A 22,661-nucleotide genomic window follows, 5' to 3' on the forward strand; every position below is an offset into this window, starting at 1 on the left:
AAAAAGGACTCCAAAACCTAAAATAAAATTGTCGGAGGAGAAGCGTAAACTTGCCAATATGCCATTTACGACACGGAGTGGCAAGGAACGGCTGAGGCCCTGGCCTATGTTCATGGCTAGTGGTTCAGCTTCACATGAGGATGGAAGCACTCAGCCTCTCGCTAGAAAAATGAAAAGACTCAAGCTGGCAAAAGCAGCACAGCAAAGAACTGTGCATTCTTCGAAATCCCAAATCCACAAGGAGAGTCCAATTGTGTCGGTTGCGATGCCTGACCTTCCCAACACTGGACGTGAAGAGCATGCGCCTTCCACCATTTGCACGCCCCCTGCAAGTGCTGGAAGGAGCACCCGCAGTCCAGTTCCTGATAGTCAGATTGAAGATGTCAGTGTTGAAGTACACCAGGATGAGGAGGATATGGGTGTTGCTGGCGCTGGGGAGGAAATTGACCAGGAGGATTCTGATGGTGAGGCGGTTTGTTTAAGTCAGGCACCCGGGGAGACACCTGTTGTCCGTGGGAGGAATATGGCCGTTGACATGCCAGGTGAAAATACCAAAAAAATCAGCTCTTCGGTGTGGAGGTATTTCACCAGAAATGCGGACAACAGGTGTCAAGCCGTGTGTTCCCTTTGTCAAGCTGTAATAAGTAGGGGTAAGGACGTTAACCACCTCGGAACATCCTCCCTTATACGTCACCTGCAGCGCATTCATAATAAGTCAGTGACAAGTTCAAAAACTTTGGGTGACAGCGGAAGCAGTCCACTGACCAGTAAATCCCTTCCTCTTGTAACCAAGCTCACGCAAACCACCCCACCAACTCCCTCAGTGTCAATTTCCTCCTTCCCCAGGAATGCCAATAGTCCTGCAGGCCATGTCACTGGCAATTCTGACGATTCCTCTCCTGCCTGGGATTCCTCCGATGCATCCTTGCGTGTAACGCCTACTGCTGCTGGCGCTGCTGTTGTTGCTGCTGGGAGTCGATGGTCATCCCAGAGGGGAAGTCGTAAGCCCACTTGTACTACTTCCAGTAAGCAATTGACTGTTCAACAGTCCTTTGCGAGGAAGATGAAATATCACAGCAGTCATCCTGCTGCAAAGCGGATAACTGAGGCCTTGACAACTATGTTGGTGTTAGACGTGCGTCCGGTATCCGCCGTTAGTTCACAGGGAACTAGACAATTTATTGAGGCAGTGTGCCCCCGTTACCAAATACCATCTAGGTTCCACTTCTCTAGGCAGGCGATACCGAGAATGTACACGGACGTCAGAAAAAGACTCACCAGTGTCCTAAAAAATGCAGTTGTACCCAATGTCCACTTAACCACGGACATGTGGACAAGTGGAGCAGGGCAGGGTCAGGACTATATGACTGTGACAGCCCACTGGGTAGATGTATGGACTCCCGCCGCAAGAACAGCAGCGGCGGCACCAGTAGCAGCATCTCGCAAACGCCAACTCTTTCCTAGGCAGGCTACGCTTTGTATCACCGCTTTCCAGAATACGCACACAGCTGAAAACCTCTTACGGCAACTGAGGAAGATCATCGCGGAATGGCTTACCCCAATTGGACTCTCCTGTGGATTTGTGGCATCGGACAACGCCAGCAATATTGTGTGTGCATTAAATATGGGCAAATTCCAGCACGTCCCATGTTTTGCACATACCTTGAATTTGGTGGTGCAGAATTTTTTAAAAAACGACAGGGGCGTGCAAGAGATGCTGTCGGTGGCCAGAAGAATTGCGGGACACTTTCGGCGTACAGGCACCACGTACAGAAGACTGGAGCACCACCAAAAACTACTGAACCTGCCCTGCCATCATCTGAAGCAAGAAGTGGTAACGAGGTGGAATTCAACCCTCTATATGCTTCAGAGGTTGGAGGAGCAGCAAAAGGCCATTCAAGCCTATACAATTGAGCACGATATAGTAGGTGGAATGCACCTGTCTCAAGCGCAGTGGAGAATGATTTCAACGTTGTGCAAGGTTCTGATGCCCTTTGAACTTGCCACACGTGAAGTCAGTTCAGACACTGCCAGCCTGAGTCAGGTCATTCCCCTCATCAGGCTTTTGCAGAAGAAGCTGGAGACATTGAAGGAGGAGCTAACACGGAGCGATTCCGCTAGGCATGTGGGACTTGTGGATGGAGCCCTTAATTCGCTTAACAAGGATTCACGGGTGGTCAATCTGTTGAAATCAGAGCACTACATTTTGGCCACCGTGCTCGATCCTAGATTTAAAGCCTACCTTGGATCTCTCTTTCCGGCAGACACAAGTCTGCTGGGGTTGAAAGACCTGCTGGTGACAAAATTGTCAAGTCAAGCGGAACGCGACCTGTCAACATCTCCTCCTTCACATTCTCCCGCAACTGGGGGTGCGAGGAAAAGGCTCAGAATTCCGAGCCCACCCGCTGGCGGTGATGCAGGGCAGTCTGGAGCGACTGCTGATGCTGACATCTGGTCCGGACTGAAGGACCTGACAACGATTACGGACATGTCGTCTACTGTCACTGCATATGATTCTCTCAACATTGATAGAATGGTGGAGGATTATATGAGTGACCGCATCCAAGTAGGCACGTCACACAGTCCGTACTTATACTGGCAGGAAAAAGAGGCAATTTGGAGGCCCTTGCACAAACTGGCTTTATTCTACCTAAGTTGCCCTCCCACAAGTGTGTACTCCGAAAGAGTGTTTAGTGCCGCCGCTCACCTTGTCAGCAATCGGCGTACGAGGTTACATCCAGAAAATGTGGAGAAGATGATGTTCATTAAAATGAATTATAATCAATTCCTCCGCGGAGACATTGACCAGCAGCAATTGCCTCCACAAAGTACACAGGGAGCTGAGATGGTGGATTCCAGTGGGGACGAATTGATAATCTGTGAGGAGGGGGATGTACACGGTGATATATCGGAGGGTGATGATGAGGTGGACATCTTGCCTCTGTAGAGCCAGTTTGTGCAAGGAGAGATTAATTGCTTCTTTTTTGGGGGGGGTCCAAACCAACCCGTCATATCAGTCACAGTCGTGTGGCAGACCCTGTCACTGAAATGATGGGTTGGTTAAAGTGTGCATGTCCTGTTTTGTTTATACAACATAAGGGTGGGTGGGAGGGCCCAAGGACAATTCCATCTTGCACCTCTTTTTTCTTTTCTTTTTCTTTGCATCATGTGCTGACTGGGGAGGGTTTTTTGGAAGGGACATCCTGCGTGACACTGCAGTGCCACTCCTAAATGGGCCCGGTGTTTGTGTCGGCCACTAGGGTCGCTAATCTTACTCACACAGTCAGCTACCTCATTGCGCCTCTTTTTTTCTTTGCGTCATGTGCTGTTTGGGGAGGGTTTTTTGGAAGGGACATCCTGCGTGACACTGCAGTGCCACTCCTAGATGGGCCCGGTGTTTGTGTCGGCCACTAGGGTCGCTAATCTTACTCACACAGCTACCTCATTGCGCCTCTTTTTTTCTTTGCGTCATGTGCTGTTTGGGGAGGGTTTTTTGGAAGGGACATCCTGCGTGACACTGCAGTGCCACTCCTAGATGGGCCCGGTGTTTGTGTCGGCCACTAGGGTCGCTAATCTTACTCACACAGCTACCTCATTGCGCCTCTTTTTTTCTTTGCGTCATGTGCTGTTTGGGGAGGGTTTTTTGGAAGGGCCATCCTGCGTGACACTGCAGTGCCACTCCTAGATGGGCCCGGTGTTTGTGTCGGCCACTAGGGTCGCTAATCTTACTCACACAGCTACCTCATTGCGCCTCTTTTTTTCTTTGCGTCATGTGCTGTTTGGGGAGGGTTTTTTGGAAGGGACATCCTGCGTGACACTGCAGTGCCACTCCTAGATGGGCCCGGTGTTTGTGTCGGCCACTAGGGTCGCTTATCTTACTCACACAGCGACCTCGGTGCAAATTTTAGGACTAAAAAAAATATTGTGAGGTGTGAGGTATTCAGAATAGACTGAAAATGAGTGTAAATTATGGTTTTTGAGGTTAATAATACTTTGGGATCAAAATGACCCCCAAATTCTATGATTTAAGCTGTTTTTTAGTGTTTTTTGAAAAAAACACCCGAATCCAAAACACACCCGAATCCGACAAAAAAAATTCGGTGAGGTTTTGCCAAAACGCGTTCGAACCCAAAACACGGCCGCGGAACCGAACCCAAAACCAAAACACAAAACCCGAAAAATTTCAGGCGCTCATCTCTAGTAAATATGTGAAGTTGTGGCATTGTGCTATCTCAGAGCTCATGGGGGACTTCTAATAATCTTATATTTTGCAGTTAGGGTACATTATTTCCACTTTCTAAGTAGAAGAAAAAATAATTATGCAGACTGCAAATTATAAATACAGCCCTTCAGGGCACAGATTTCTTAAAATAAATTTATTTCACTCAGCTTAGAAGGAACATTGCTTGAAAGTACTATATGGTAAGCTATTATTTACAATTCACCACTAATTAGGAAAATAAACATATACTGCCAAGTTAACAAAACATTTAAATTTTCTGTACATTTTCTCTTAAAAAGCCTATATTATTGACAATTTAGCTGCTTGAAATTGGAGTTAGTGCAGTTAAATTATTTGTTTTTGCCATTTAAAAGACAGCTAACTTGTTGTGTTTGGCTTTAGAAGATAAACATTGTACGTACATTTCAAGATTATTTTTATAAAATAAAAATATAAAATAAAATTTCAGCAGCAAAAAATTATGTATGTGAAGCAGCTCTGTTAATTGTTTCAATGAGTTTAATTTAGCATTTAATTTAATTTACTGAGTGATGTTGTTACTACAAACATACGCTACATAAATCATAATTTCCAAGCATGTTTAAAAATGTGTTTTATGGTTTGTTTGACAAGTATATGACCACATCTTTTACCCCTTTTCCACTGAAATGAAAATCCCGGGTTTTTGGACACAAACTTGCACCAACCAAGGATTTTTGTCAGTGGAAACGGCTCTACCTGGGTCTAGTCACCACAGTGTTTTTACCAGGAAAAACCTGGGTGAGCTGCAGTTGAAACTCCGACTCGGTTAACCTGTTTACAGTGTGATGATTGGCTCAAAAACCCATCACCCATGACAGCCATTACCGGTGAGGGAGAAATTACAGAATGTTCCAGATTTTACCCCATGCCCATTTACCATGCGTGGAGGCTATAATTTCTCCCTGCTTATCTCCAGTGTGGCAGCAACCTCCCAAATGCACCCTGCCCACCGGTCACAGGCTGTTTTTGCAACACATACATAAAGCTTAGCAATTATCATTACTAATATTAGATGGATAACACAACAACAAATCTCATAACAAGATTACTCCAGATTAGTGATAATAGGTTAGTGCTGGTACCCAAAACAATATGTATAGTGTAACATATGAATTTTGTGGACAACACTTTGGGTCCAGCAGCTCCCACTAGTAGGTGGATCCCCATAAGAGTGCTAGTGACAAAATCCCCTACTTTTATAATACAGTATAATATTCTTTTTGTATCATACAGTCATCTTGAGTCATTCTGTCAGTTTTTAAAGAAAATTAGCATCACCCACTGAAACAGTTCTCATTTGCTTACATGTTGCATTCCCTGTATGGGAGAGAAAGAAAAAGCCTTTCAGAAAGGGAAGATAAGGGATCCGGTCAAGATGCCAGCTTTCAAGATCCCAGCAGCTGGAATCCCGATGCTGGAATCCCGACACCCATCAGAAAAGATCAGGACACCGACACCAGAATCCCAACAGCCGGCATTCCGACCATGAGTACAGCGGGAGGGTTAGGTTTAGATTTGCGGTGGGGGGTTAGGTTAAGGTGCCACCCTGGGAGGTTAGGGTTAGGCTGTGGGAGGGGAGAGGTTAGAGTAAGGCTGCAGAGAGGGGGGGTTAGGATTAGACAACACCAGGGGGAGGTTAGGTTTAGGCATCAAGGGGGGAGGGCTAGGGTTAGGCTGCAGAAAAGGGGAGTTTAGGTTTAGGCAACAAAGGGGGAGGTCAGGCAACAATGGGGGAGGTTAGGCACCAAAGGGGGAGGTTAGAGTTAGGCTGCGGGAAGGGAGGGGTAGGGTGTATGGGAGAGGGGAGAATGGCCCTATCTCACTCCTGTTGGGATTTCAATTGTCAGGATGTGGCATCAGTATATTGAACGCCGGCATCCCGTTATTCATTCCCAACCCAGAGGATACATATCAGTATCACAAAGAAATCGTTATAAGATTGATTTCAACTGTTGTAGTGTGAGTACAGTACAATTATTTACAAAAAATGTCAACCTAATATTGTGATTCGCCAGTTATTACCTTCACACATTTAAAAATACTTTTATGAACACAATCTACTAGTTGGGTGTGCTGCAGAATTTTGATTCTTGACATCTGTCAACATTCAATTCTCTTTTGGATTCATTGCACCTAGTGGTGTTACATTGTTTGGGACATTCTACACTATATATTGTTCTTTACATTTTTTCATATGATTGGACCTCGCTGAAAGACACAGAAAGGCAACAAATCAGTCTGGATTATGGTGGCCAATCACGGAATTCAATCCCAGGATTGGAGTTTCCAATTCTGGGGATTTCGGTATTGGCCACAACCTTACTTTTTTCTATGCTGGGCAACATTGAATTTCCTCAGGCGACACTGACCGGCTCCCCTGCTCAGCTCCACCTGCCCCCAACTGGATGCACGGCGCAGTGTGATGCGAAGTCAGAGGTCACACTGTGCAGCCAGCCACCCGCCAGACATCACCACCTGCACTGCCCCGCATCTCACCTCCACTCAGTAAGTGATCCACCCCCCCTTCAGATTAAGGTCAGCTATGTGGTCTGGGCAGGGGTGGATACATTGAAAAGAAACCAATCCTGGGTATCCTGGGAATCCCAGTATTGATCATTTTTCAATCCCAATTCCCAGAATTGAAAAAAATGGCCTGTAATTGACCACCCTAGTCTGTTTGGACTAAGTACAATTAATTTATGGACATTTATGAAATATGTTTTTATTTTATTTCATCATTCTATTAGGTGTATGAAACGTGGCTAAGTCACACAGGATATTTAATTTAAATTTAAACTTTTAGATGTTTATCTTGATCCCTGAGGTCACTCCTTAATATCATTCTCAGCTTGCCTCCAAGCTGCTTGTCTTCTCCTACTTCCACATCCAAAACTTCTCCCAGGCTGTACCCCAGTTTTAATTTTGACAAGGACTATCAATTTAGTTTTAGTCTTAGTCGCTTACTAAAAATTGTAGTTGGTTTAAAGTCACACTTGAGTATTATTTGCTTGGTTTAGTTAAGATTTAGTCATTGGATCTGAGTTTTCATTTTGGTCTAATTTTAGTCAATGTTTTAGTCAAACGTGTTGCAGTTTAATGATATTGTAATGGATATTGCTGGAGAACATTTCTCTAAAATTCCCTTGAGAGATCAGTATATCTTAAACTATGTGTTTAGTAATCTAGGCTCTGTAGGCTGAGAATGTGTTACATAGTGAGTCTGACTTACTGTAGTAGTCCCATATATTATATGCAAATTAATGTCTTACATTTGTTAGAACAAGTGCAATACACAATCATACTGTATTTCCTTCAAAGTATGTCATATTAATTTTCTGCAAATATCTAGAACACATACTGTAATTGTTCTTTAAAAATGTAAAAACCTACCAGTGTTAGGTTTGACAAGGATTTAAAATTTCGTTTTAGTCACTTTTTTTGCTTTGTTTTAGTTAAGATTTAGTCAGTGGATCTCAGTTTTCATTTTAGTCTAATTGTAGTCCTGAAATATACTGTAGTCAACAAATACTGTACTTTTAGTCAAAATTGTCATCAACAAAATGCTGTACCCATCCTCTGGAACGCACTCCCCCACTCTATTGGACTGTTTTCTAACTGACACTGATTCAAATGTGCCATAAAAATGCACTTAATCATTCCAGCCTACCTGGTCTCCTCTGTCCTCACTCCTCATCTCTTCCTCGATCAATTCCCATTAATACTCCCTATGTCTATAATCTGTAATGAGCAGAGCCCTCCATATATTTTTTCTCATCCTGCACAATCATTTTGTTTAACAAGCTCTATTACACAATCAGAAACTCTAATCCTTTCTGCCCTACCCTTTACAAGGGTGCAGCATCTATTCACTGGGAGAGAAGGGATGGTGGCTAGCCAGCAGCTAACAGAGCATGCCCCCACAGGGCATGCCCCCACAGTGACAAAAATGGGGGCAAGGCTCATGATTGAATCACTTCCCATGAGGCCACATCCCCTAGTCAAGAGGCCATGCCCCCTAATTTTTGCTTTGTCGCGTGCAGCTGTGCCTCATCCATTCTGGCCAAAATCGGGAGGTATGCATTGAGTGCCATTGTTCAAAACTGTTACTTGGTTGTCTTTATATCACACTTTTACATTTTTCTTCTGTACAGTTTGTTAGAACCTTTTTACATTGTATAAGTTGTGTGTATTTTTGTGTTTTCCATGTATGATGCTACAGATACTTAGTAGTGACATTTAAAACATCATCATCATCATCATCATCATCATAGTTGTATCTGTGCTTTGCTTACTCATTACATTGACTTTGGGTCTATTATGACTTTTTTTGAACATGTACGATACAGACTTAGTGATAAAGTCTCAATATTTTTGTTTCACAATTAGTATGGCTACTAAAATGAACACATCTGCTTTAAGCACTGCAGTGACAATTCTTCACACCCCAAGATGCTTCTGCCATGTCATGAATTTTTATTTTCTAATTGATTATTACGGTTTCTTTTAATTTTTTGGTTCAGTTGTATTCAGCACATCAGGCTTCCTACAGCAACATAGACTTTATCTATTTCAGTAACTTTTTAGTCCTTCTTATTTCCAGCTCTCAGATTTACCATATTGCCTGAAATATTAGATGCTCAAGATCCTTTCACAAATCTCAACCCCCAGCTGAATGACATCTCAAAATGTACTTACTACTAGATGATAAATTATTGCAATGTCTTATTTCAAAATGCTTCACCAATGGCACAGGCTGTTGTGGTGCAGTGCTTCTCATTTCAACAGCATGTAAAAAGAAAAATCAGATATTGGGGGTCATTCCGACCCTTTCGCATGCAGCAGTTCTTCGCTGCGGTGCTAACGGGTCGGGACTGTGGCTGCGCGGCGCCCACAATGCGCACGTGCGTCGTTGCCCAGCAACGGTGGTCGCCGGGGAGTGACGCCACCAGTGCAGAAAGTGATCGCAGCAGCGATCGCATGAAGACTGACAGGTGGGAGGCATTCTGGGGCATCAACTGACCGTTTTCAAAGTGTGGTAAGGTGAATGCAGGCTGATCCAGGCGTTTGGAGGGCGGATGTCTGACGTCAATCCCGGGACCTTTTTCGCTGGATCCGTCGTACAGGGTAAGTAAGTCTGACCCTGGTCTTGTTTTGCAGAAAACTTTTTTTAGCATAGAAGGGCTGCACAAGCGATCGCAGCCCTGCTATGCTAAAATAAACTCCCCCATAGGCGGCGTCAAGTTGATTGCACGAGCAGCAAAAAGTTGCTACTTGCGATCAACTCGGAATGAGGGCCAGTGTCTGAACTAAAGGGGGTAAAGTAATGGAATTAAATTTTGAGGTTGAATTTAAACAAATGGCAAATTGACAGTGATTTTGGACTCCAAATACCCAGTAATGCCCAGCAATTTGGAGGGCTAAATGCAAATTGCTGTTGATGTGCAGAGATTTGCGACAGTTTGGAAATTGTAAATGGTGAGCGATTTAGCCCCATCTCCTGACAGTTTAGTGAAAGCAAAAACCATTCAAGGGAGGTTTACTGAAAATGAATTTGGACCTGCAGAAACCCTGATATGCTCGGGTAACAATGATAAATAGCACTGGCTTATTCCTTGAAGCACTGCCTTGTTTAAAACCAACCTGTGTGCTTATTGCTAAATTATGTTTTAGGTGCCCAATATCTATTTTTTTTTTTTAAAAGTTGCATATACAGGTTGAGTATCCCTTATCCAAAATGCTTGGGACCAGAGGTATTTTGGATATCGGATTTTTCCGTATTTTGGAATAATTGTATACCATAATGAGATATCATGGTGATGGGACCTAAGTCTAAGCACTGAATGCATTTATGTTTCATATACACCTTATACACACAGCCTGAAGGTAATTTTAGCCAATATTTTTAATAACTTTGTGCATTAAACAAAGTGTGTCTACATTCACACAATTAATTTATGTTTCATATACACCTTATGCACACAGCCTGAGGGTCATTTAATACAATATGTTTAATAACTTTGTGTCTTAAACAAAGTTTGTGTACATTGAGCCATCAGAAAACAAAGGTTTCACTATCTCACTCTCACTCAAAAAAGTCCGTATTTCGGAATATTACGTATTTCGGATATTTGGATATGGGATACTCAACCTGTAGTAAGTATGTTTATATCTGTGCCCGTTGTAATGAATATATTTATATCTCTTTTCCTTTTATAAGTGTAATTATTAATTTTTCTCCCTTAATATGTACAATGAATTTCTTTTGGCCCATTTTTCTTTGCTAATAATATTTGCAGCTTAATAATATTAAATGGTTTTCACACTTGTACTTACCTTACTTTCTTTACATTCATTCTTGTTCCAACTTAGAATGATGAGACAATCCTAAAAAAAAGTGACTGGGCCACTTGCTAAAGCTACCCCTAAACAAATGAGTGAAAATGTGCAAGCCTGTCAGGCAGCCAACCAGAAGCGGCCTTTAATAAGCATATTCTGGATTAGCTGTCCATTTATAAAGGAGGCAAATTTGTCAATCTCAACTCACTCAGCCTTGGAATCCCTTGCTAGAGGTCCAGGCCCAATAAGTATCTTGTCCATTTGCAGAGAGGAATGGTTTCCTTTTTGTTTACTGTGTGGCAGGAAAGAGAACTATTATAGCTATCTCACAAATGTAACACTTGGTCACAACTACCTCAATATGGTTTCTGCTATTTTCTCCAGCGTCCCTGATGGCATGTAATTTTAAAAATTCTTGACTTTTCTTTTTCCTGCCTTTAACAGATATAAACTCAGTCAGTGTCGGACTGGGGCATGCAGGGCCCACCAGGGGAATGCAGTGGTAGGGACCTATGTTAGGGGTGTGGCCAGTCTGCAGAGGGGGTGTGGCCTGCCACCTCATTGGTTTGACTAACCATTAGAGAGTGCAACGTCTGGGCTCCTTCATAAATATATACAATAAATTGAGCTGCTGCATGCATGATAATGTACCAGATTAATAACAGATTAATAACACTGTAGAAGATACACCATAGTCCAGTATAAGGTAACATATGTATAATTTAAGTGCACAGTCTAGAAACTGATCCTTAGAGCAGGAGGTGGGCCCACAGGCAGTGGGGCCCACTGGTGGTTTCCCCTGTACCCCTGTGGGCCAGTCCAACCCTGAACTCACTACTCCACCACCTCGCAAAACTGCAAGTTAAGCAATTAGCATAGTTAAGCAATTAGTTTAACTGCAAGTTAAGCAATTAGCATTCCATGTTACTGAAAAAACTTTATTCTAAGTCTGCTTGTACTTTTAGTGGGTAGAATTTAGGGGATCTTGCCCATCATCTACATTTTATGCTACAGTCAGTGGCGCACCCAGGGGGGGGTTTCCGAGTACCCAGAAACCCCCCTCCACCCAAAAATTTTTTTTTTTTTATTTTTTTTTGCTGCATGAGTATTATTAATGACTGTCTAGCGTCCTCTGCAGCCTGCTTTCTTCCTGGTGGCACTTGCAAGTGCAATAAAAGTTTACTTAATTTTAATTATAGTACATATATATATCCATGTGCATACATATATACACATGTATATACATACATACATATAAACACACACACACACACACACACACACACACACACACACACACACACATATGATATATATATATATATATGTGTATATATATATATATATGTGTACTGTATGTGTGTGTGTGTGTGTATATATATATATATATATATATATATATGCATGTTTAATTACCCAAAATGCCTACACCAATCCTGTATTATGCTTTCTGTGTGCTTAAGGTTTTCTTTTATGTCTGTGTGGCTTATCTATTGCTGTATTACTTAAGTCCTCTGTATCATGTGTATTGTTTTTGATGTCTGTAAAGCGCCTTGAGTCCTGTTGAAGAAAGAGCGCTATATAAATAAAATTATTATTATTATTAATATGCTATGTATATGTGTATATGTATGTGTGTGTGTATGTATATATATATATATATATATAGGAAATGGATATTGGCGGCACTCACGGTCTTTACATGGACATCAGGAAATGAAATAAATCAGATCTGTGTTGCTTAACGTTTCGGTCTTTATTCGACCGTCATCAGAAGTCACAATGAATTATTACAAAATCTTACCTTTATACAAACAGAGTATCACCACACGTGCAGCGTCCCCGCATCTCACGGAGACTCATTTCCGGTTGCGTCATTCCCCATAGACAACCTTGTCATGCAGGCGTCGCATACCGGTGTGCGTGTATCCCATCACCATGGTAACAAATATACAAAAGGTGGATCCCGTGATCCGGGCAATAACACTGTTCGAAAAGGAGCAAATGAAATACATATATAGCAGCTGGGGACATACATAATAAATGAAAACGAATATATCTTGAGGCGTGCATAAACTGCGTATAAACAACCTTGAATCCACTTTGCCTATGTTATCAAGGTACAAATCATTATATAAGCAGCAAATATACTAGAAAATTATTATACAAAACAAGCCAGAGAGAGGGTTTCATTTAACCCATTGGGTGACACCGTATTTAACCGGTGTATCCAGCGGGCTTCTTTCTGTAAGAGGACTCTATGCCTATCTCCTCCCCGTTTGGAGAATGGGACCTGCTCTAACATTTTATAGCGTAAGGTGGCCAAACCATGCTGATATTGTTTAAAATGTTTAGCCACTGGCTGGTCAATGTGTTTTCCCTCTAAAATTTGCTTGATTGCACTTCTATGCTGTGACATTCTCTCTTTAAATTGACAAGTAGTTTTGCCTATGTAGAGGAGCCCACAGGGACACCGGATGCAATAAATGACAAATTTACTAGTGCAGGTTAAAACCTGCCTAATCATGATTTTATGACCATTGTGTGGATGTAGTATATAGTCACCAGTCTCCAAATAGAGACAGGTGGTGCAACCCGTGCATTTATAATTGCCGGGTTTCTTGGAAAGAAAAGTAGCCATAGGGGGGACTGAGAATGAGGAGACATCATTATGTACTACCTTATCCCTGATATTACTACCCCTCCTGTAGCATGGAAGATACCTACTGGTTTTAAGGCTAGACATATCTGGATCTGACTGTATTATTGGCCAGATACTTTTGGCTGTATCTGTCAGGTTTTGACTAGCAGTGGTAAAACTAGTGACACATACAACTGCATTAGATGCTCCCTTGTTTTGTATGGTCTTTTTTCTAGGAATTTTAGGTTCCAATAGTGCCCTTGCTCTAGCTGTCTGTAAAAGTTTGTTACTATAGCCTCTTTCCAAAAATTTCATGGTCATCAAATCCATCTGCTCTTTTTCATCCTCAGACTCACTGCAGATGCGATGCACCCGCAGGAACTGTGAATATGGCAGACCATTCTTCAATGCCTTCGGATGATGGCTAGAAGAAAGCAATAAACTGTTAACATCCGTAGGTTTTCTATAAATGCTGGTATTAAAATGGCCACCCTCTTGTCTAATTTCTACATCCAAAAAATGGATACTCAATGACTGAATGTCAAAAGTAAACTTGATGGCACTGTCCATCATGTTAACCATGTGCATCATTTCCACGAAATCCTCACGGGAACCTGTCCAAAGAATAAAAATATCGTCGATGTAACGAGTGTACAAAGCGATATTGGTCTTAAATTGAATGTCTGAAAAAAAGAGATCTTGCTCAACACCGAACATAAAGGCATTAGCGTATGCCGGTGCTGCGCATGATCCCATTGCACAGCCTCTTTCTTGCTTAAAAAATTCATTGTTAAAAAGAAAATAATTTCTAACTAACGTTAAATTAAGCAGTGACATAAAAAAGTCAATGTCAGGACCAGTATACTTGGGATTACCATCTATAAGCGTTCTCACTGCATTAAGACCCCGATCATGGGGAATGCTGGTGTACAGGCTAACCACATCCGCCGTGCACAACCAGCATTCACCCGGGGTAACATGTGTTTCTCTCAGTTTCGCTAAAAAAGTAGTGGTATCCTTAAGATATGTAGCTTCATTCTGAATAACCGGTTGAAGATAGAAATCTATGTATTGGGCAACTTTGGAATATAAAGAATTCCTGGCTGCTATTATGGGTCGTCCAGGAGGACATACTGGGTCTTTATGCAGCTTAGGTATGGTATAAAAGACTGGTACATTAGGTGCCCTCACTACCAGCGCTTTACTAGTGGCATTAGAAATAATACCACCTGTTTCTGCCTGTAGTAATAAATTATTCAATTCACCGGTAAATTCAGAAGTGGGATCAACCTCTAGCTTAGTGTATACTGTCTGATCGTTAAGCTGACGATATGCCTCTTTTTTGTAGTCCACCAAATCCTGTATCACGATGCCTCCCCCCTTATCGGCAGGGCGCACCGTGATATCAGTGTAAGCTGATAAATGCTGCAGAGCTAAACGCTCTGCCTTAGTGATATTTGAAACGAATGAACTGCTTGACTTACTGCAGTTATCAATGCTTTGAGACATAGTGCGTGTGAACACTTTAATAGCAGAATTAGTGGAATAAGGGTCAAAGGTGGAAGTAGCTTTGACAGGACAATCTGCCACATCCTCTTTGGGGGTAACATGAGAGTTAAAGAACTCCTTTAAACGCAATAACCTGCTAAATCTGCAGAGATCAACTCTGCTTTCAAAATCATTATGCAAATTAGTAGGTACAAAGTTCAGTCCCTTGGATAGTATACTCCTTTCATCTTCAGTAAGGGACCTAGATGAAAGATTGTATATTACTTCTTGGTCTTTGCGCCTTTTGCGCCCTTCCCTTTGGCACTGGCCGCCACGTCGGGTTCTGCTTCGACAGGGCTTTCTCTTTGGGCCCTCGTCTGCACTCCTAAAGGGACCGGCTGTGGTGGGGGGCGACGTCGTCTAGATGGACCCGGGTCTGATTCACTATTGGAGGCACCGCTGGAAGTGTCACCCTCCAATGGAAAGCGACGTGCTCTCCTCGAATTACGAGATCGGAAATTATAAGGTCTAGACATTGTATCATTGGCCCAAAGGTACACTTTGTTTTCTGCATAATCCTTGGTCACCGTGGAAAACTTTTTAGTTTTAAACTTGACGAGATCCGCCTTGTACTTCTCGACTTGTGTAGCAAGCTTAGTAATCCAGTCACAGCTAGCATCTGTGCTGAGTTTAGGCAAGACAATTTTTTCCATGTCCCTTATCTTAGTGCGGACTAAATCAAGCTCTCTGGTGGCCTCCTCAACCACCAGGAGGATGAGATCAAAAGATGCCTTGTTGAGCACTGCGGCCCATTTACGACAAAATTCCGGATTATGTCGTCCTATTGTTGGGGTGTTGCGGATGCGAAATCCTCTAGGCAACATCTTATCCCTATAGTAGTCGGAAAGGCAGACTCCGTGTAAATAGTAATCAGTCTCACGGTTCTTTAGTTTCAACAGCTGTAAATATAATTGCTCAGGAGTATCAATTGCTACATTAGAAGCTAGTCTGTCCTTGACCAGTATTCTCTCTGCATCCAGATCTGAAAGCGTGAGCAACTCTCCCTGCGGTAGTGCAGCTTGCCTGAATCCAGAGACCTCCTCCTGCACCGTCTCCATTCTGGATATGTGTTGTGTAGTGCTGGGCGGTTCGGTAATCGCCTCTATCAGGATATCGGCAAACGGGTGCCTTAATGATCTGGGTATGCCAATGTTAGCAAACCCAGTGGTACATCAAAAAGGAAAATATTCGGCACTCCCATAAATTCAATGATACAACTCGCCTGGTGCCATCCACAGAACAGGTCATGTAGGAAATGGATATTGGCGGCACTCACGGTCTTTACATGGACATCAGGAAATGAAATAAATCAGACCGAAACGTTAAGCAACACAGATCTGATTTATTTCATTTCCTGATGTCCATGTAAAGACCGTGAGTGCCGCCAATATCCATTTCCTACATGACCTGTTCTGTGGATGGCACCAGGCGAGTTGTATCATTGAATTTATGGGAGTGCCGAATATTTTCCTTTTTGATGTACCACTGGGTTTGCTAACATTGGCATACCCAGATCATTAAGGCACCCGTTTGCCGATATCCTGATAGAGGCGATTACCGAACCGCCCAGCACTACACAACACATATCCAGAATGGAGACGGTGCAGGAGGAGGTCTCTGGATTCAGGCAAGCTGCACTACCGCAGGGAGAGTTGCTCACGCTTTCAGATCTGGATGCAGAGAGAATACTGGTCAAGGACAGACTAGCTTCTAATGTAGCAATTGATACTCCTGAGCAATTATATTTACAGCTGTTGAAACTAAAGAACCGTGAGACTGATTACTATTTACACGGAGTCTGCCTTTCCGACTACTATAGGGATAAGATGTTGCCTAGAGGATTTCGCATCCGCAACACCCCAACAATAGGACGACATAATCCGGAATTTTGTCGTAAAAGGGCCGCAGTGCTCAACAAGGCATCTTTTGATCTCATCCTCCTGGTGGTTGAGGAGGCCACCAGAGAGCTTGATTTAGTCCGCACTAAGATAAGGGACATGGAAAAAATTGTCTTGCCTAAACTCAGCACAGATGCTAGCTGTGACTGGATTACTAAGCTTGCTACACAAGTCGAGAAGTACAAGGCGGATCTCGTCAAGTTTAAAACTAAAAAGTTTTCCACGGTGACCAAGGATTATGCAGAAAACAAAGTGTACCTTTGGGCCAATGATACAATGTCTAGACCTTATAATTTCCGATCTCGTAATTCGAGGAGAGCACGTCGCTTTCCATTGGAGGGTGACACTTCCAGCGGTGCCTCCAATAGTGAATCAGACCCGGGTCCATCTAGACGACGTCGCCCCCCACCACAGCCGGTCCCTTTAGGAGTGCAGACGAGGGCCCAAAGAGAAAGCCCTGTCGAAGCAGAACCCGACGTGGCGGCCAGTGCCAAAGGGAAGGGCGCAAAAGGCGCAAAGACCAAGAAGTAATATACAATCTTTCATCTAGGTCCCTTACTGAAGATGAAAGGAGTATACTATCCAAGGGACTGAACTTTGTACCTACTAATTTGCATAATGATTTTGAAAGCAGAGTTGATCTCTGCAGATTTAGCAGGTTATTGCGTTTAAAGGAGTTCTTTAACTCTCATGTTACCCCCAAAGAGGATGTGGCAGATTGTCCTGTCAAAGCTACTTCCACCTTTGACCCTTATTCCACTAATTCTGCTATTAAAGTGTTCACACGCACTATGTCTCAAAGCATTGATAACTGCAGTAAGTCCAGCAGTTCATTCGTTTCAAATATCACTAAGGCAGAGCGTTTAGCTCTGCAGCATTTATCAGCTTACACTGATATCACGGTGCGCCCTGCCGATAAGGGGGGAGGCATCGTGATACAGGATTTGGTGGACTACAAAAAAGAGGCATATCGTCAGCTTAACGATCAGACAGTATACACTAAGCTAGAGGTTGATCCCACTTCTGAATTTACCGGTGAATTGAATAATTTATTACTACAGGCAGAAACAGGTGGTATTATTTCTAATGCCACTAGTAAAGCGCTGGTAGTGAGGGCACCTAATGTACCAGTCTTTTATACCATACCTAAGCTGCATAAAGACCCAGTATGTCCTCCTGGACGACCCATAATAGCAGCCAGGAATTCTTTATATTCCAAAGTTGCCCAATACATAGATTTCTATCTTCAACCGGTTATTCAGAATGAAGCTACATATCTTAAGGATACCACTACTTTTTTAGCGAAACTGAGAGAAACACATGTTACCCCGGGTGAATGCTGGTTGTGCACGGCGGATGTGGTTAGCCTGTACACCAGCATTCCCCATGATCGGGGTCTTAATGCAGTGAGAACGCTTATAGATGGTAATCCCAAGTATACTGGTCCTGACATTGACTTTTTTATGTCACTGCTTAATTTAACGTTAGTTAGAAATTATTTTCTTTTTAACAATGAATTTTTTAAGCAAGAAAGAGGCTGTGCAATGGGATCATGCGCAGCACCGGCATACGCTAATGCCTTTATGTTCGGTGTTGAGCAAGATCTCTTTTTTTCAGACATTCGATTTAAGACCAATATCGCTTTGTACACTCGTTACATCGACGATATTTTTATTCTTTGGACAGGTTCCCGTGAGGATTTCGTGGAAATGATGCACATGGTTAACATGATGGACAGTGCCATCAAGTTTACTTTTGACATTCAGTCATTGAGTATCCATTTTTTGGATGTAGAAATTAGACAAGAGGGTGGCCATTTTAATACCAGCATTTATAGAAGGCATTGAAGAATGGTCTGCCATATTCACAGTTCCTGCGGGTGCATCGCATCTGCAGTGAGTCTGAGGATGAAAAAGAGCAGATGGATTTGATGACCATGAAATTTTTGGAAAGAGGCTATAGTAACAAACTTTTACAGACAGCTAGAGCAAGGGCACTATTGGAACCTAAAATTCCTAGAAAAAAGACCATACAAAACAAGGGAGCATCTAATGCAGTTGTATGTGTCACTAGTTTTACCACTGCTAGTCAAAACCTGACAGATACAGCCAAAAGTATCTGGCCAATAATACAGTCAGATCCAGATATGTCTAGCCTTAAAACCAGTAGGTATCTTCCATGCTACAGGAGGGGTAGTAATATCAGGGATAAGGTAGTACATAATGATGTCTCCTCATTCTCAGTCCCCCCTATGGCTACTTTTCTTTCCAAGAAACCCGGCAATTATAAATGCACGGGTTGCACCACCTGTCTCTATTTGGAGACTGGTGACTATATACTACATCCACACAATGGTCATAAAATCATGATTAGGCAGGTTTTAACCTGCACTAGTAAATTTGTCATTTATTGCATCCGGTGTCCCTGTGGGCTCCTCTACATAGGCAAAACTACTTGTCAATTTAAAGAGAGAATGTCACAGCATAGAAGTGCAATCAAGCAAATTTTAGAGGGAAAACACATTGACCAGCCAGTGGCTAAACATTTTAAACAATATCAGCATGGTTTGGCCACCTTACGCTATAAAATGTTAGAGCAGGTCCCATTCTCCAAACGGGGAGGAGATAGGCATAGAGTCCTCTTACAGAAAGAAGCCCGCTGGATACACCGGTTAAATACGGTGTCACCCAATGGGTTAAATGAAACCCTCTCTCTGGCTTGTTTTGTATAATAATTTTCTAGTATATTTGCTGCTTATATAATGATTTGTACCTTGATAACATAGGCAAAGTGGATTCAAGGTTGTTTATACGCAGTTTATGCACGCCTTAAGATATATTCGTTTTCATTTATTATGTATGTCCCCAGCTGCTATATATGTATTTCATTTGCTCCTTTTCGAACAGTGTTATTGCCCGGATCACGGGATCCACCTTTTGTATATTTGTTACCATGGTGATGGGATACACGCACACCGGTATGCGACGCCTGCATGACAAGGTTGTCTATGGGGAATGACGCAACCGGAAATGAGTCTCCGTGAGATGCGGGGACGCTGCACGTGTGGTGATACTCTGTTTGTATAAAGGTAAGATTTTGTAATAATTCATTGTGACTTCTGATGACGGTCGAATAAAGACCGAAACGTTAAGCAACACAGATCTGATTTATTTCATTTCCTGATGTCCATGTAAAGACCGTGAGTGCCGCCAATATCCATTTCCTACAAGACCTGTTCTGTGGATGGCACCAGGCGAGTTGTATCATTGAATTTATGGGAGTGCCGAATATTTTCCTTTTTGATATATATATATATATATATATATATATATGTGTGTGTGTAGATATATGTGTATATATATATATATATATTTTTATATATATATATATATATATATATACACACACACACACACACACACACACACACACACACACACACAGACACACTAGTTTTACGGACCCAGCATATACTGGGTCATCTCAGTCCCCACCCCCGTGATTGGCTCCGCCCAGTTCTGGAAACCCCCCCATGCAAATCCTGCGTTTGCCACTGACAGTTACATTAATGATGGAACATAGCCATGCTACAGAACAACCCTGCACAAGTTATGATGGCATGCCTCCAATCCTGCCATTTCCTTCCTTGTCAGGTACAGATTAAGATGATCATGGATAAACAATATTGCAGGAGGAAGTCTTACAGCTAGTCTTGAACTTACAGCAAGACATCCAAAATGCTGTAATATGACAGTTTTACAGCTTCATATTACAACCAGTACTGGGTACTTTGGCTCATCACCGCATGGCCATGTTTAAGCCTATACGTTTTGACTTGGGATAATTCTAACTTGATATGCTTCATGCTGATGTTAAAGGCTATACCCCAAAACAGGCAATAATTCACTATCTCTTTGATTAACAACAATGTTAAATTATTACAGAAAATTCTCACCAATCCGCTTAACGAATCTCTTCATGGCTTGATACAACTCTACCAAATGGGATTTTATTTCTAACATAAATGTGATTTATAACATTAGGTATAACCCACATTATGTCCATATTGCTTCTGTCTTACCATCGTGCTTAGACCCAGAAAATTTATTCTATACGGTTGACTTAAGATGCTTGCTAAATAATTATGTAGGCTGTTTTGTTTGTGAGTTATTAAAGAGGTAGTTTAATTTAATTTGTTCTCTAAGTATAACATTTAATAACAATTATTTCTTGCTTACTAATAGGCAATAGTTATGCCTCAGTGGGAGCAAAGAGTTCCGTTTTGCAAATAGTGGCCTCTTACCTTTTTCACATAGAGGTAAATTATTTTGTTGTTGTTTTTCACCCTTGAGGCCCGCAGGGAGAAGACGGAGATCACATTTAATAGCTGTTTTCTTACATGTCAGTGCAGTAGACATTGTTAGTGGATGCCAGTGACTTTCAGATAATGACTGCAAGATAATCCTAAAAGCTAATGCTTGGCATAATAAGATGAAAATTGCTCATGCAGCAAGGATAGAATTCTGTGCTCAAAATAATTTTTCTCTCCTAGCACACAATTTGAGATTCACGTACTGTTCAAAAACTATCTTTACATCCATAGAACAAATGCCTTATTGTATCAATTCTTTTCAAATGTATAGCATTGCAAAGTAAAAGCGGCTTGTATGGCTTTGTCTTCTATTTATGATTTATTTTGTTTTGTTCCAAGTATTCTGATGAAATAAACGGCATATGAAGCCATACATTGTCCTTGTGCTCATTGTCCTTTATACTGTGCACACTTTGATGGCAATTGTGTGTATATTGTGTACAGTAGTAGTGGATCATTTTATTTAAAGTCTTTTTTTTAATTGATTTCATGTTATGCATGTTATGTTATGTATTTGTATAGTCTCTGATTATTGGGCCTGATTCAGATGTGGACGGAGTTGCTATCTCTGCTTCCTTGGAAGCAGCAACAATAGCTCTGTATGTTAATGCAGGAGGAGGCATCTATTACAAGTAGGATGCAGCATTGGGTCACTGACTCACCATCAAGCAGCTTGCAGCACCCATGGGGACATGCCAGCTGCCCGTTGCAGAGGCCAGGAAATTTCCATCCAACGATGGGGATCCATGGCATTTACCCTCCCCCTAAACTGCTGCAACATGTCTACGTTTTCACAAAGGCCATCCCCGCCCACAAACGGCATCAGAGTCAATCACTGACAGTGACAGTCTGATGCTGAACTGCATCCTGTGTCGCATGACAGAAAGGGTCCTGTGCATATGCAAAGTACTGAACATCGGTACTTTGCTCATCAGGGCGCAGTAACACCCCAACTAGAATGAGGTCCATTGTATTGCATTACAGCAGCTGTAATAATTGTTCCATTTTGTGGGTTTCTTATATGTGGCTTTAGAGTCACTTACAAGGGCCAAGACTTAAATAGAGTAACTTGCATATGCATAACTGAACCTACTTATGAGTGGTTAAAACATATATATGTTCATATAGCACAGTCATGGATCAGCTGTGCATCAAAAATGCATAATGATTGTGGTTTTGAAGGAGAAACTCCACAGTTCATTCCATGCACAGCTAAAACACAAATCATCACTTAGCATGCAATACTTAGGCTATCCCTATTAATAAAAAAATTATTATTATTATTATTATTATTATTATTTTTAATAATATTTTTTTTATTATTATTACTACTACTACTACTACTACTACTACTACTACCATTTATTATTTATATAGTGCACACATATTCTGCAGCACTTTACAGAAAATATTTGGCCATTCACATCAGTCCCTTCCCCAGTGGAGTTTACAATCAATATTGTAAATGCACACACATTCACATTAGGATTCATTTTGTTTAGAGCCAATTAACCTACCAGTTTTTTGGGGGGATTGTGGGAGGAAACCGGAGGACCTGGAAGAAACCTATGCAAGCGCAGGGAGAATATACAAACTCCACAC

The 22,661-nt window shown here is 42.0% G+C and overlaps 1 protein-coding gene across 1 annotated transcript in view; it reads left to right on the forward strand.

Moving 5' to 3' along the window:
• SGCZ (sarcoglycan zeta) overlaps nt 1-22,661 on the forward strand; it is a 1,577,608-nt gene that overhangs the window by 1,539,796 nt on the left and 15,151 nt on the right. The window lies entirely within an intron of this gene.

This window comes from Pseudophryne corroboree, chromosome 1 (genome assembly GCF_028390025.1).
Source record: "Pseudophryne corroboree isolate aPseCor3 chromosome 1, aPseCor3.hap2, whole genome shotgun sequence".
Classification (NCBI taxonomy): domain Eukaryota; kingdom Metazoa; phylum Chordata; class Amphibia; order Anura; family Myobatrachidae; genus Pseudophryne; species Pseudophryne corroboree.